Here is a 12,107-nt window from a genome sequence, read left to right on the forward strand (position 1 = left end):
ATGTATTATCAGGCATGATATTTTCTACTGTGAGTCGCCTCGCTAAGGTCAGTGGGACTACTTGATGCAGGAGGAAAGACAGAAAATATTAAAAAGTGTAAAAAATTAAGACATTTTCCCCAACATGCAAACAAGTTATATGAGGCTAAAAATACAGTATTTAGGTAATGAAAAGAGAGAATATTCCAAATACTCACACCAGTTTTACTCTCACCTTGCTATGGATTTTTTCCTCCTAACATGAAATACCATTAAAAAATCTAAAAACCTATATTTTTGTGTTGTAATCCTTTACATATAACTCTTTGGGGAGGAATTACAAGCCCAGTATTTCATTTATCTTGTGAAATATTTATTTTGCTTGTGATGTTAGAGGACATCCAAAAGACTTCTGCTTCTCTTCTGTAACCCTAGCAAAGGATTCAATCCACTGTATAACTCTCATAAGGAGATTCAGAACTTGTATGAAAGGAGCATAAGAAAACTAAAAGGTTAATATATTCTAACTAGATGTTGGGTATAGAATGTCAGATCTGTCAAATTTCATTACAGTTTGCTGCTCAATGAAAAAGATTTGATTTCTTTTGCCACTGTCCTACTATGTTCAAGTCACACAGTGCCAGCAGCAACCAGCCAACGACCACAGGCTGGCACTGAGCAGGCCTGAGTGGGAAGCCAGCCGCAAGGACCATCTGTTTCCGATTTCTAACTAAGCCAAGATGTGCAGTGAAGTGCATTCCATTCACTGAGCCAGCCTTCTCCCTGCTCAAGTTATTAGTGTTACAAGTGAAATTATCTTTTCTAAACAGCAGGGGAGCTATAATCCCTATGGAACAAAACTTTAAAAAAAAAAAAAAAGAAGGAAACGAAAGGAAAAAAATACAGTCAGAAATACTTCTTAAAGTTGTAGAAAAAGATTGCTTGTACATTTAATTACAATCTTCATGGAGTTTATTATTTTAAAGCATGTTTTGTTAAGCATGATAACCGCTAAGGCGAGAGTGTATATGTTGGTTCATCTGGTGTAATTGAATAAACTAATCAAATATCTTTAGAATGTTATTTGTGAATAAAGTTAAAAGTGACAAGATGAATGTAAAAGTAAACCTCTTTAAGGTTAAATGACTTGAAAAGCATCATAGATTTTAAAATATAATTTAAAGTGTGAGTGCCTAAACAAGGCTAATTACATCTAGTTACACTGTTTCAAGATGTAATTTATATTTAACCTCTAAGGAAAAGAAGTGGTCTTGGCATAGTAATTATGTAGATTTAAGAGTATGCTAAAGACATAGCTGTCTGTGGAATAAGCCCCTGTCATAGGATATTGGTCTCCTACTAGTACATAAATGCCAGGTGAAACCAAAAGATTTACTGGAATCAAAAAACATTGGAGGTGAAACTGAGAAGTTTATTTTCAAAGTGGGAAACATTTATCCTTTGACACCATTCCATTCCAGTGATTTTATTTCTAATATACCGTGTGATTAATGATGTGGCTACTGTCATTGTGTCTGATGAACATTGGCAGAGTTGTGGAACAGTTGGTCTCTTTACTATTATTGGACATCTCGGTAAATTGGCATATATAGGATGAACTTGTTTCATGCGTCAGCCAACTGGAAATCACCTCATTCATAAGAGCACAATTTTATTATTCTACTGCACAGTCCATACAATGCAAAGCTGGATTGTGAATGGCTTAAATATTGTCCTAACTTTGACAAGTTAGCAGTCTAACCATTTGAATGACTGGTGCTATTTTCATTAGGTAATAGGTGTATTATGAAAACCAAGTTGGAAGTAATTAAGGAAATAAATGATGGGCATTAATATGTGGATCATTAACATTCCCTTTGCACAGGCAAGTCACTGGCTAGGCCTTTGCTCAAGACACATTCTCTAACACAGTGTCCTTCCTCAATGTTTTAGTTGGTACAGTTGGGCAATTGCTTGTTGTCACTCTGGGGTGTCACTGGGTGGCTCCCACTGCTCAGCTTGTCACCTCTCCTTTTCAGTGTGTTGGAAAGGCCATTAGGGGGACGGAGAGATCGCTGTGACATCAGTAGGTAGGCCCATGGTACTCATCTCTGTCTCTCCACTGGCCTCATATTTTAGATGTTCACTATTATCTCAATTTCTGGCTGAGGTAAGAGTTGTTCACAAATGGCTGGGAAGGAAGACATAATGACTGTTAGCCAGGGGAAGCATTTGGAGGAGCAGCCCAATGCCTTTCGCCAAAAATAGCTCACAGTCTGTGTCTCCTACTGGACCCATCAATGCCCTTGGATTCTCAAGCAACAGTGCTAGCTCATGATGCCTTTTACCACCTACAGCTGAACAGAAGGCTGCAACTCCTCCTCCCTAATATGAGACTTCTGTAGTGCTCTCTGCTGAGGGCTATTCTTAAAGACCACTCAGTATTTAAGACCGATGTAACAACGAACATCAACTTATTTCAAAGAGCAATGCCCCAAGAGCAGATAAAATATAATCAAAACAACTAGTACAATGAATCATTATGGATTTACAGTGCCCACAGTGCCATGAGACAAATATGGATGCAGACTGACCAACTTAGTTGCCTACATTCACTTGCAATTCTTGAGCAGAGTAGAAGTAAATCCATTTTTGTTTTGATTTTAGAAACCAATTCTCTAATATTAGCTATTGCTCCTGTTTGCCAGCTCAGTTGTCTGTTAAATGCTTTTCTATTTCTTTTGCTGCATCTCCAAAGGGAATGTTGATCTCATCCTCTTGATGATACCACCTGAATGGCAGTCAATGTGCTGAGCAGCATAGGTATATACTTAGACAAGGATTCACATACCCAAGTGCTTTGAAAAGGATTGAGCTGCATGTAAACTTTGTAAGCAAGTCTGGGATAATCCATTTAAGTGGCTCTGGATTATTGAACATTATACAGCAAGATAATGCATGGCTAACCTCAGGATATATGAACAGAACATATAAACCTCTTGTTTAATCCACACCACTGGAATTAAAGGAAAAACACATCTTTGAAAGTCGGTCTCTGAGCACAGTGTATTCAAAGGGTCCTAGAAGATAGGGCCAAATTTTCTGCTGGCATGACTCCAATGGGGACTACGATGGTCTAAGCTATTTTCACTGCAGAGCACTCTCCCCCTTTTGAAGCCGGTTCACTGTAAATCTCTTTTCAGATTGTCAAAGTTATTAAGCAAAAAATTCCTCTGGAGCTGAAATTTTCCATGCTTAGTCCCAGCCTGGAAGTTATTTATATTTTTGGTGGAAAATATCTGCAAGTCTTCACAGGTTTGAGTTGATTTTAAAAAAAAAGTAAAGAAAAAGGAAAAAGTTTCAACTTGCCAAGTTTATAAATTATTTTATAACTTTAGAACTACTAAAATCAATTTTCTTCAAACTTGGCTGAAACTAAAAATCAAATCAAGATGTAAACTTGATGTACTATAACTTACTATACCGCATGGAAGGTTGTTCAAGATCTTCCAGTTTGCAGATATTAGATCTTGTATTAATTGATCATTTATAGTAATAACACAAGACACCATGCATTAGAACATAAGATCAAGGAGACAGAGTTACAGTTAGGCTTTCCACCACAAGTCTGTGTTTCCTGAATTGTGAGAACCCTCGCCTTTGCATGGAATAATGAACAGTGTTACAATTGGAACACAGAGATGTTTAAAAGCTTAGATCTTCTTTAGTCAAAAGACCATGAACAGATTCAGAAAAACGAGTGAAGGGAGATATACATTACATGTCCTGGTGCTAAGTAAGCCTCTTTCCAGTGGAGGAATCCACCATGAGAGAGGTTAGATGGTTTTTCCATCCCCATTCTCCCATGGGGTTTTTGCTGAGATGGGTTGTACCCATAACTCCAACTGGGACGTCTCTGGAGCTCTCCCAATGGGTGCTGCTGAAAGGAGGTGCTAAACCAGTGCAGTCTCCAGACACCTTGTTTAGAACCCCATCCTGGCCAGTGCTGCCCACTTTTTAAGCTGGCCTGACATCTAAGGCTATGACTACACAGCAAAGAAAAGCCCATGGCTGGCCCATGCCAGCCAACTTGAGCTTGTTGGGCTCAGATGGTGACTGTTGTACTGCTGGGTAGAATTCCATGCTTGGGCTAGAGCCCAGGCTCTGGAGGATCTGAAAGCTCGAGCTGCAGCCCGAGCCCAGAAGTCTGACCAGCAATGAAACAGCGCTGCAGCCCAAGCCCTGTGAGCCCAAGTTGGCTGGCACAGGCCAGCCATGGGTTTTAATTTGCTGTGTAGACATACTGTGACAGGCCCTTTGGTGCAAGGGTGGTTGTGGCCACTTTACCCCACTGAAATTTTGTCCCTCAATATATTTTCTCCAAGGCTCTGTGCCAGCAGAAGACAGGGTAAATCCTGGAGTGAATTTAGTCCTTTGTTTTATCTTTCTAGACACACAGTATGGAGTATCTGTAAAGTGAACTCGCTTCTGTGGCTGAAATTGGATGTCCTCTGCGCTGAACAGGTCCTGAAACCATTTCTGATTGGCTTTGAAGCCTGTGCTGTAGACATGGCTGGAATGTATATCTAGATTAACAGCGGCTGCTTTGACGCTTCAAGCAAAAACATAAGCAGAGTCATTGTAGTCAACAATGCTCCTGAGAAAGTGTTTTAAAGTACAAAGTAAAGTAGTACTGGATTTATGTGTTGACCATAACCCTTATTTAAATGTCAATACATGGATTGGGTAAATTTCTCTTGTTAGCTGGAAACCTCAGAATGAAACAGAAATATTCTGGTAAACCACAAGCTTGTTCTTAGACTATACAGGGTTACATTTCCACTCCTGTGGCATGTACAGACTATTTCCTCACTCGGTCTCTGAACAGTCTAAGCAAAGATGAATGCTATAAATAGGGGTTTGCGGTGTTGTAGTTGTGTTGGTCCTAGGATATTAGAGAGACAAGGTGAGCGAGGTAATATCTTTTATTAGTCTAACTTCTCTTGGTGACAGAGACACGCTTTCAAGTGGCACAGAGCTGCTAATGTGTGGCTCTCAAGGTTCTACACTGTGGCCTTTGAAGGTGATTGTACTGAGAAGAGATGGGGCCTGGCATTATAAATTTAAAGTGTGGTCCCTGAGTTGCACCCAGCAACTTCTAAAACTGAAGTGTCTGAATTGGCTCCCTTCACTATAGGGAGCAGGCTGGGGGCTTGCCCACTGGGCTGCAGAAGCCCCAGGGGCAGCTGGACAGATGCTGGACTGGCTCTGACTGAGCCTGGGACAGTGCCTTGCAAAGGGTGGGTCCTCTCCTCCAGGCATCAAAAAAAGGAGGAAAAGCTCACAACCAACAACCAGTTTCATCTCCCTGAGTCTGAGCTGGAGAGGGCAGAGCTCCAGCTGGTGACAGCTGGCTATGGTGCCAAGGAACTATACACTATCTAGGGACAGTTTGAGCACCATTCCTCTCCCAACCACTGAAACACCCCCTGTGCCAAGGGCTTCATGGAGGGAGGTGTAAGAGCCAGCTTTGCTAGTTCCATGTCCACTTGGGTCTTCCCTGCACCAGGGGAATCCCCAGCAGGGGTTGTGTTTGATTTCTGCTCCCCTTGAGCAGTGCAAAGGAAGCAAATCAGGGCATAACATCTGCCCCCAAGAGCTGATTGCGATTCCTTGACATTTTAGAAATAATATGTTCATCTCTCAGGCTGAAAAGGCTGGACAGCACTGCTGAAGAGTTACAGATTGCTTTCTTCCTTCTGTTCCTCAGAAAGATTCTTTATTCTCTCCTACTAGAACTGTGGTCCTGTGTCTTGCCAAGCTATTCCAGGCAGGGAAAGTGCTGGTCTCTATACTTGTGTAGCATTTTGTTGATTTGTGACACAATAGGAGTGTTTTCTGCAAGACCATTCAAGCAATTGCTTTGTGTGGCTCAATTCTTCCTAAAGCCTGTGCTGTTAACTAACTCAATTCAGTTCCAATACCAGATTGCCTAGAGAGGCCACCGATGGCCTAATAAATCTGTTGCCTATTTCTTCAATGTAAGCCACTTACCAGTACCAACAATTAGCAGACAACGTAAAATAGCTTACCTTCAGGGCAATATGGTAGGACAATGGCTGGGTAATTAAACTGGGTGACATTTCAAACCTACACAAAATGGCTTGATTGAAGTCTTCCATTTCAATTTGCCAGATGGGCCTGCGCTGTGGGAACCCTATCCTTGAAGTACAGGTAAAAACTTATCAAGAATAGCTTGTGATACAAGCCCAAGAGCAAGGGGAAAGACCTTACCATATTGGGAAGGAGTCATCTAAGAAGATTACCCCATCCCAAGAAGGCAAACAGAGGAAGCTGAGTTTGGACTACATCACATATTATCAGATTTTTGCTGAACCTCATGGGCAACTGCACTCATGCATACACACAGAAAGCAATATCCATGGTTTACATACCCCTAGTTAAAAGTCAGCCCACAGAAATGATAGCAGAGCTATAAAGCACCTCCTAAATGCCAAACATATATTATGAAAAAACATACAGATGATGAAAAAATAAACCAATAGAAAAGGACCAAGAGCTAAAAGAGAATATCTCATTAAGCCATTGGGATGCTATTCAAGTTCAGCACTAAAATAAAGTAGCAGGGATGTGATAAGCCAGGAATAAGATACGCTGAGAGAACTATGCAGGAGAAGCTGCACAATATCTGTCTATTGTATGCATTAGTATCAGTAGTGCTAATAGGCCCTCATATTAATAAGCACTAATAACTGTCCCCTTATTCTTTCAAAACCCAAATAATTATTAAGCTGATGCTAAAATAGAGACAGTAGAGGAACTGGTACACCTTAAGCTTGTCAATGTTGGACAGAATTTTACACAGGATAAAATCATTTTACTTAGCTTGCATTGTAACAGATTCTGGGAAAGACCTATAGAGAACCCGAAGAGCTCTGAATTAAATTCTCACTTTAAAAAGTATGCAAAATGGTGTTAAAAATAATAATTTTAGAAAATAAGTCCAGGCAGCATAGTATAAATCAGGTGAGCCTGGCTGCAGGTCAGTTAAGGGATAGACAAGATAATGTGGCTAAAACAACAGCTGATTTAGTCCTGTAATCCAGTGGCTCTCAACCTTTCCAGGAGTACTCCTGTACCCCTTTCAGTAGTCTGATTTGTCTTGAGTACCCCCAAGTTTCACCTCACTTAAAAACTGGTTGCTTACAACATTGGACATAAAAATACAAGTGTCACAGCATGCTATTAATGAAAAATTGCTTATTTTCTCATTTTTACCATAGAATTATAAATCACGTGGAATATAAATATTGTACTTACATTAAGTGTATAGTATACAGAGCAGTATAAACAAATTGTCTGTATGAAATTTTAGTTTGTATTGACTTTGCTAGTGCTTTTTATGTAGTCTATCATAAAACTAGGCAAATATCTAGATGAGTTGATGTACTTCCTGAAAGACCTCTGTGTACCCCAAGGGATACACATATCTCTGGTTGAGAACCACTGCTCTAATCAACCCATGATCCAACCCCTTTTTGATGTCCAAAAAAGTCTAATTTTTAATTTTTTGCACTTGTGCACTGGTGCTTCCAATTTTATTCACAGACAGAACTAGACAGTGCTAAGACAGAAGACAGAGGCATCTATTCGGTTGCTCAGTTTTTCAAATAGTTAGCCTATAGTTCGATAAGCTGCCCAGCTTCTGGGTGCTTATCTGAACTTTGGGTTTCACCGATTTAATCTTCATGCAACTTTAGCCCCTGAAATAAGGCACTCATTTTATCACTACTGTAAACAGAGAATGCAATATGAATAACTGGTGCCATTTTATCTTGAGATGGGAAATAAAGCACTAGCATGCCTATACCCCACAAATAATTCACATATACAGGGCCAGATTCTCAGTCTTGGAAGGGGAAAAAAAAGTGTGTGAGCCAAAATATGGATGGTTAAACCTCACTGAGGCGTTGTGATCCTATGAATTAAATGTTAAGTTCACAAAATAAATTCAGCAAAAAGAACGAGTACTTGTGGCACCTTAGACACTAACAAATTCATTTGAGCATAAGCTTTCATGGGCTAAAACCCACTTCATCAGATGCATGCAATGGAAAATACAGTAGGAAGATATATATATATACACACACACAGAGAACATGAAAAAATGGGTGTTGCCATACACACTATAATGAGAGTGATCAATTAAGGTGGGCTATTATCAGCAGGAGAAAAAAACCTTTTGTAGTGATAATCAGGATGGCCCATTTCCAACAGTTGACTACTGTTACTCTCACCTTCTTGTTAACTGCTGGAAATGGGCCATCCTGATTATCACTACAAAAGGTTTTTTTTCTCCTGCTGATAATAGCTCACTTTAATTGATCACTCACTTTATAGTGTGTATGGCAACACCCATTTTTCATGTTCTCTGTGTATATCTAATCTATCTATCTTCCTACTGTATTTTCCACTGCATGCATCCGATGAAGTGGTTTTTAGCTCACGAAAGCTTATGCTCAAATAAATTGGTTAGTCTCTAAGGTGCCACAAGTACTCCTTTTCTTTTTGCGAATACAGACTAACACGGCTGTTACTCTGAAACTTGTTCTTTTTGCTGATTCAGACTAACACGGCTACCGCTCTGAAAATAAATTCAAGTTCATAAACTTCTCCCTGCTGTAATTTAATCCACTATTTCATAGAATCATAGACTATGAGGGTTGGAAAGGACCTCAGGGGGTCATCTAGTCCAACCCCCTGCTCAAAGCAGGGCCAATCCCCAATTTTTGCCCCAGATCACTCAATGGCCCCCTCAAGGATTGAACTCACAACCCTGGGTTTAGCAGGCCAATGGTCAAACCACTGAGCTATCCCTCCCCCCATCCATTTAAATGGATTTAATTTAATTAATTAATTTAATTAATTTAATTTAATCCACTATCCAAGGCAATGTATGTTGGTATAGCGACAGGGAAGCCTGGGCTGAAGTACTCGAAACAGAAGAACTGTTTTCAAAAGCTAGACTGGCAGAAATAGGTGCCCACTCTATGGCATACATATTATATATAGTTGTGTGCACACACAGAGACAGAATGCATTGTTTTATTAGAATTTTGCTCTCCTCTCTGATTCTCTCTCAGTGGTTGCACCTATGTAAAGCATAAGCCCTGTAACATTTGAGTTGAACTTTCAGACCCACAATATTTGAGAAGATTGCAAATTAGGCAAAACGAGTTCCCCTGTTCCTCATTTTATCCTTTCATAAATGTAGATGAGCACTTTTGAAGCACACAGGGTCAATCAATACTGAGTTTATTTTGATCAGTGTGACTCATTTTGGCTTAAAAAACATAGAATAGGTTCCTTCTTGTAATTGCTTTACCTGACTGTGTACTGATTGTCTTCCTAAACGGGAACAGCATTATTTGGAGCACATTTATGTTTGTTCTGGAAGACCAGGGCTCCAATGGATAATCCAAAAGATTATTCCACAGTGGATTATCCCAGACAATACTTATAAAAAATGTCACACAACACAAATATGTGCCAAGAGTCTGTTATTGGAAACGATGCCTAGGACCGTGTAATATTAAAGAACAGAGCAAAGAATTATGCACGAGGGAGCGTAAAAGGCTTGAATAGTCTTTGACCATACACTGGTGTGAAATTTCCAGCAAACCTAATTAAAAATTAAAGTGAAAAAGCAGGAATTCCATCATGTGGCATCATATTGATACCCACATGGGTCATGAGCAGGGTTGGAACTTTAGATTCTCCATACAGACCTCTGCCTCTTGAGCCAATCCTAACTGATAGCATAGTAGGTTGTCATCTTCTGTGTGGACCAGCACTAGGGGAGGATGGGACAATTTGCCAGTGGGTTTCAGATGTTTGCTGACAGCAGAGGAATGGGGTAACTCAGGAATCTTTGGTTCCGTTCCCTGCTCTGAAGAGGAATGTGCTTCCGTGGGCAGAAGATTCCCCACAAGCATGATCCCTTCTGCCCCATTCCCGTCAACCTGCCCCTGCCCCAGTCCTGTTTCTTTCCCACCCCTGACTCCTCATCCCAGTCCCATTCTCCTCAGCTAGACAGACATTCCTAATCACTGCTGTTCAGGTTTCTCATCCCAGATCCAATCTCCTTGCCCAGTTCCCTCAGCTTCTTATCCAAGCTCAGTCTCTCACCCCTAGCCCCCGGCTCCCGATCTTCTCCCACCTCTACTCATAGTATCCCTCTCCCCTGCCTCCAGGAGCCTTTTCCCAATGTAATCTGCTTGATTCCCCGCCCTCTGCCCAAGGTTCAGCTTTGGTCCCCTCTGCAGTCCCTCACTGCCTTCTCTGTGCTGCCTGGGCCCAGGAGGGAGGGCATCAAAGTGCCAGTGAGGCAGACTCCCTGCTTTCAGTTTCAGTGCCCGGACCTGTCCCATCCCACAGGAGCCCAGAGGTGCAGTTGCTGGGAAAGTCCTGCTCAGCCCCAGACTGGAGCATGCCCTGTGCAGATGGAATCTTCTGGGAATTTAGCTGTGAAACTCTAGAAAATCTCTACTGAAATCTACTGATTGTGCGCAAATGGCCATTTTTCAAAGGCTTATCAGTTGGCCAAGTTTGATCAAATTTTCCTGGGGACAGCAAAAGGGCACATCGCTGAAACAAAGAACGCTCCGCTGCCAAATTTCCATGATGTGCCAGATCTTCCTTAAAAAAAAAAAAAAGGTTGCCAGAAGTACTGAACAATTTTCCCTGATGTTGTTCTCAGAAACAGCTGAATTTTTTGCTGTTTTGCTGAATTTTTTCAAGAAATTCAACCTGAGGCAGATACCCAGGATAGAAAATTTCAGCCCAAACACTTAAAGTTTAGCAAAGTTAAAAGCTCCAGAAAATAGGATCTTATAATGGGAAGTGCCAGGCAACCTTAATAATAGGCTACCAGTCCCACCAACAATAGTCCAATATTAACATTAAGGTTGTGCAATTCATCACACAAAAGTAAAAAGATACCTAAGTTAAAAAAGCACATCCTCAACTCCCCTATTCTGTGCGTTATATGATACAGTCTTTAATATATTATACAATTGTATGCTTGTGACATTATCTGATTAAACTGACCATATAGATCATTGTTGCAACCACTGTTTTATATTTGCAACAAGTCTTGTACAAAATGTGGCATGTAAGATGTCTATGAAAAGGTTATGATTTGCTGGTTATGATTATGCTATCTGTATGCATGTATCATTTTTGTATTTGAAGTTATGAATACTGGCTCTATACCTGGATTTCAAAATGTTTGCTCCTGGGTAATGCCCACCAGGTAGTCAGCCTGCACATCTTGGAGAGACTATTCAAATTAAGTGGCTCATCAAGAAACACTAAACTGACAATGGACCATTGGAGACGCCCATCTACACTGAATGGACTATCCTGCAAACCTACTCTCTGAGGTATAGATAATGATTTCCTGCTGTGACTAAGCAAAATTATGCATGGACTTGTGACATCATCTTGTTACAGTACTTTTCCACAGTACGACCAATGGGATCCCTCCACATGGCAGAAGATATAAAAGGCCCTGGAAATCCCTCCATTTTGCCTCTTTTCTGCTCCAGCATCTTTCCTGCCCAAACCTCTGGACTATGAATTTATACTAATGGGAGCATTCTAACCAATGGACTGAGGACCTACCAATGATTTGGAAGCAACCAAAGACTTATCAAGCCAGCAGTTTATTCTATCACTGCTACAAGCCTGAACTAAGAACTTTGTAATTATTGTATGGATTTGATTCCTTTAACCAATTTTAACTCTCATCTTTCTTTCTTTCTTGGAATAAACCTTTAGATTTTAGATACTAAAGTATGGCAACGGCATGATTTTTGGGTAAAATCTGAGTTATATATTGACCTGAGTATGTGGCTGGTCCTTTGGGATCAGAAGAAGCTTTTATTTGAAGAGATTGGTTTTAAAGAACCACTCATCTTTATAGCCAATGTTTTTGGTGGTGATACAAGGACTGGTATGTCTAAGGAAACTGCTGTTATGACTTCCTGTTAGCCAGTGTGGCGAGACAGAGGTTTATTTTTGTTGCTGGTCTGGTATATCCTATG

This window comes from Lepidochelys kempii, chromosome 8 (assembly GCF_965140285.1).
Source record: "Lepidochelys kempii isolate rLepKem1 chromosome 8, rLepKem1.hap1, whole genome shotgun sequence".
Lineage (NCBI taxonomy): Eukaryota > Metazoa > Chordata > Testudines > Cheloniidae > Lepidochelys > Lepidochelys kempii.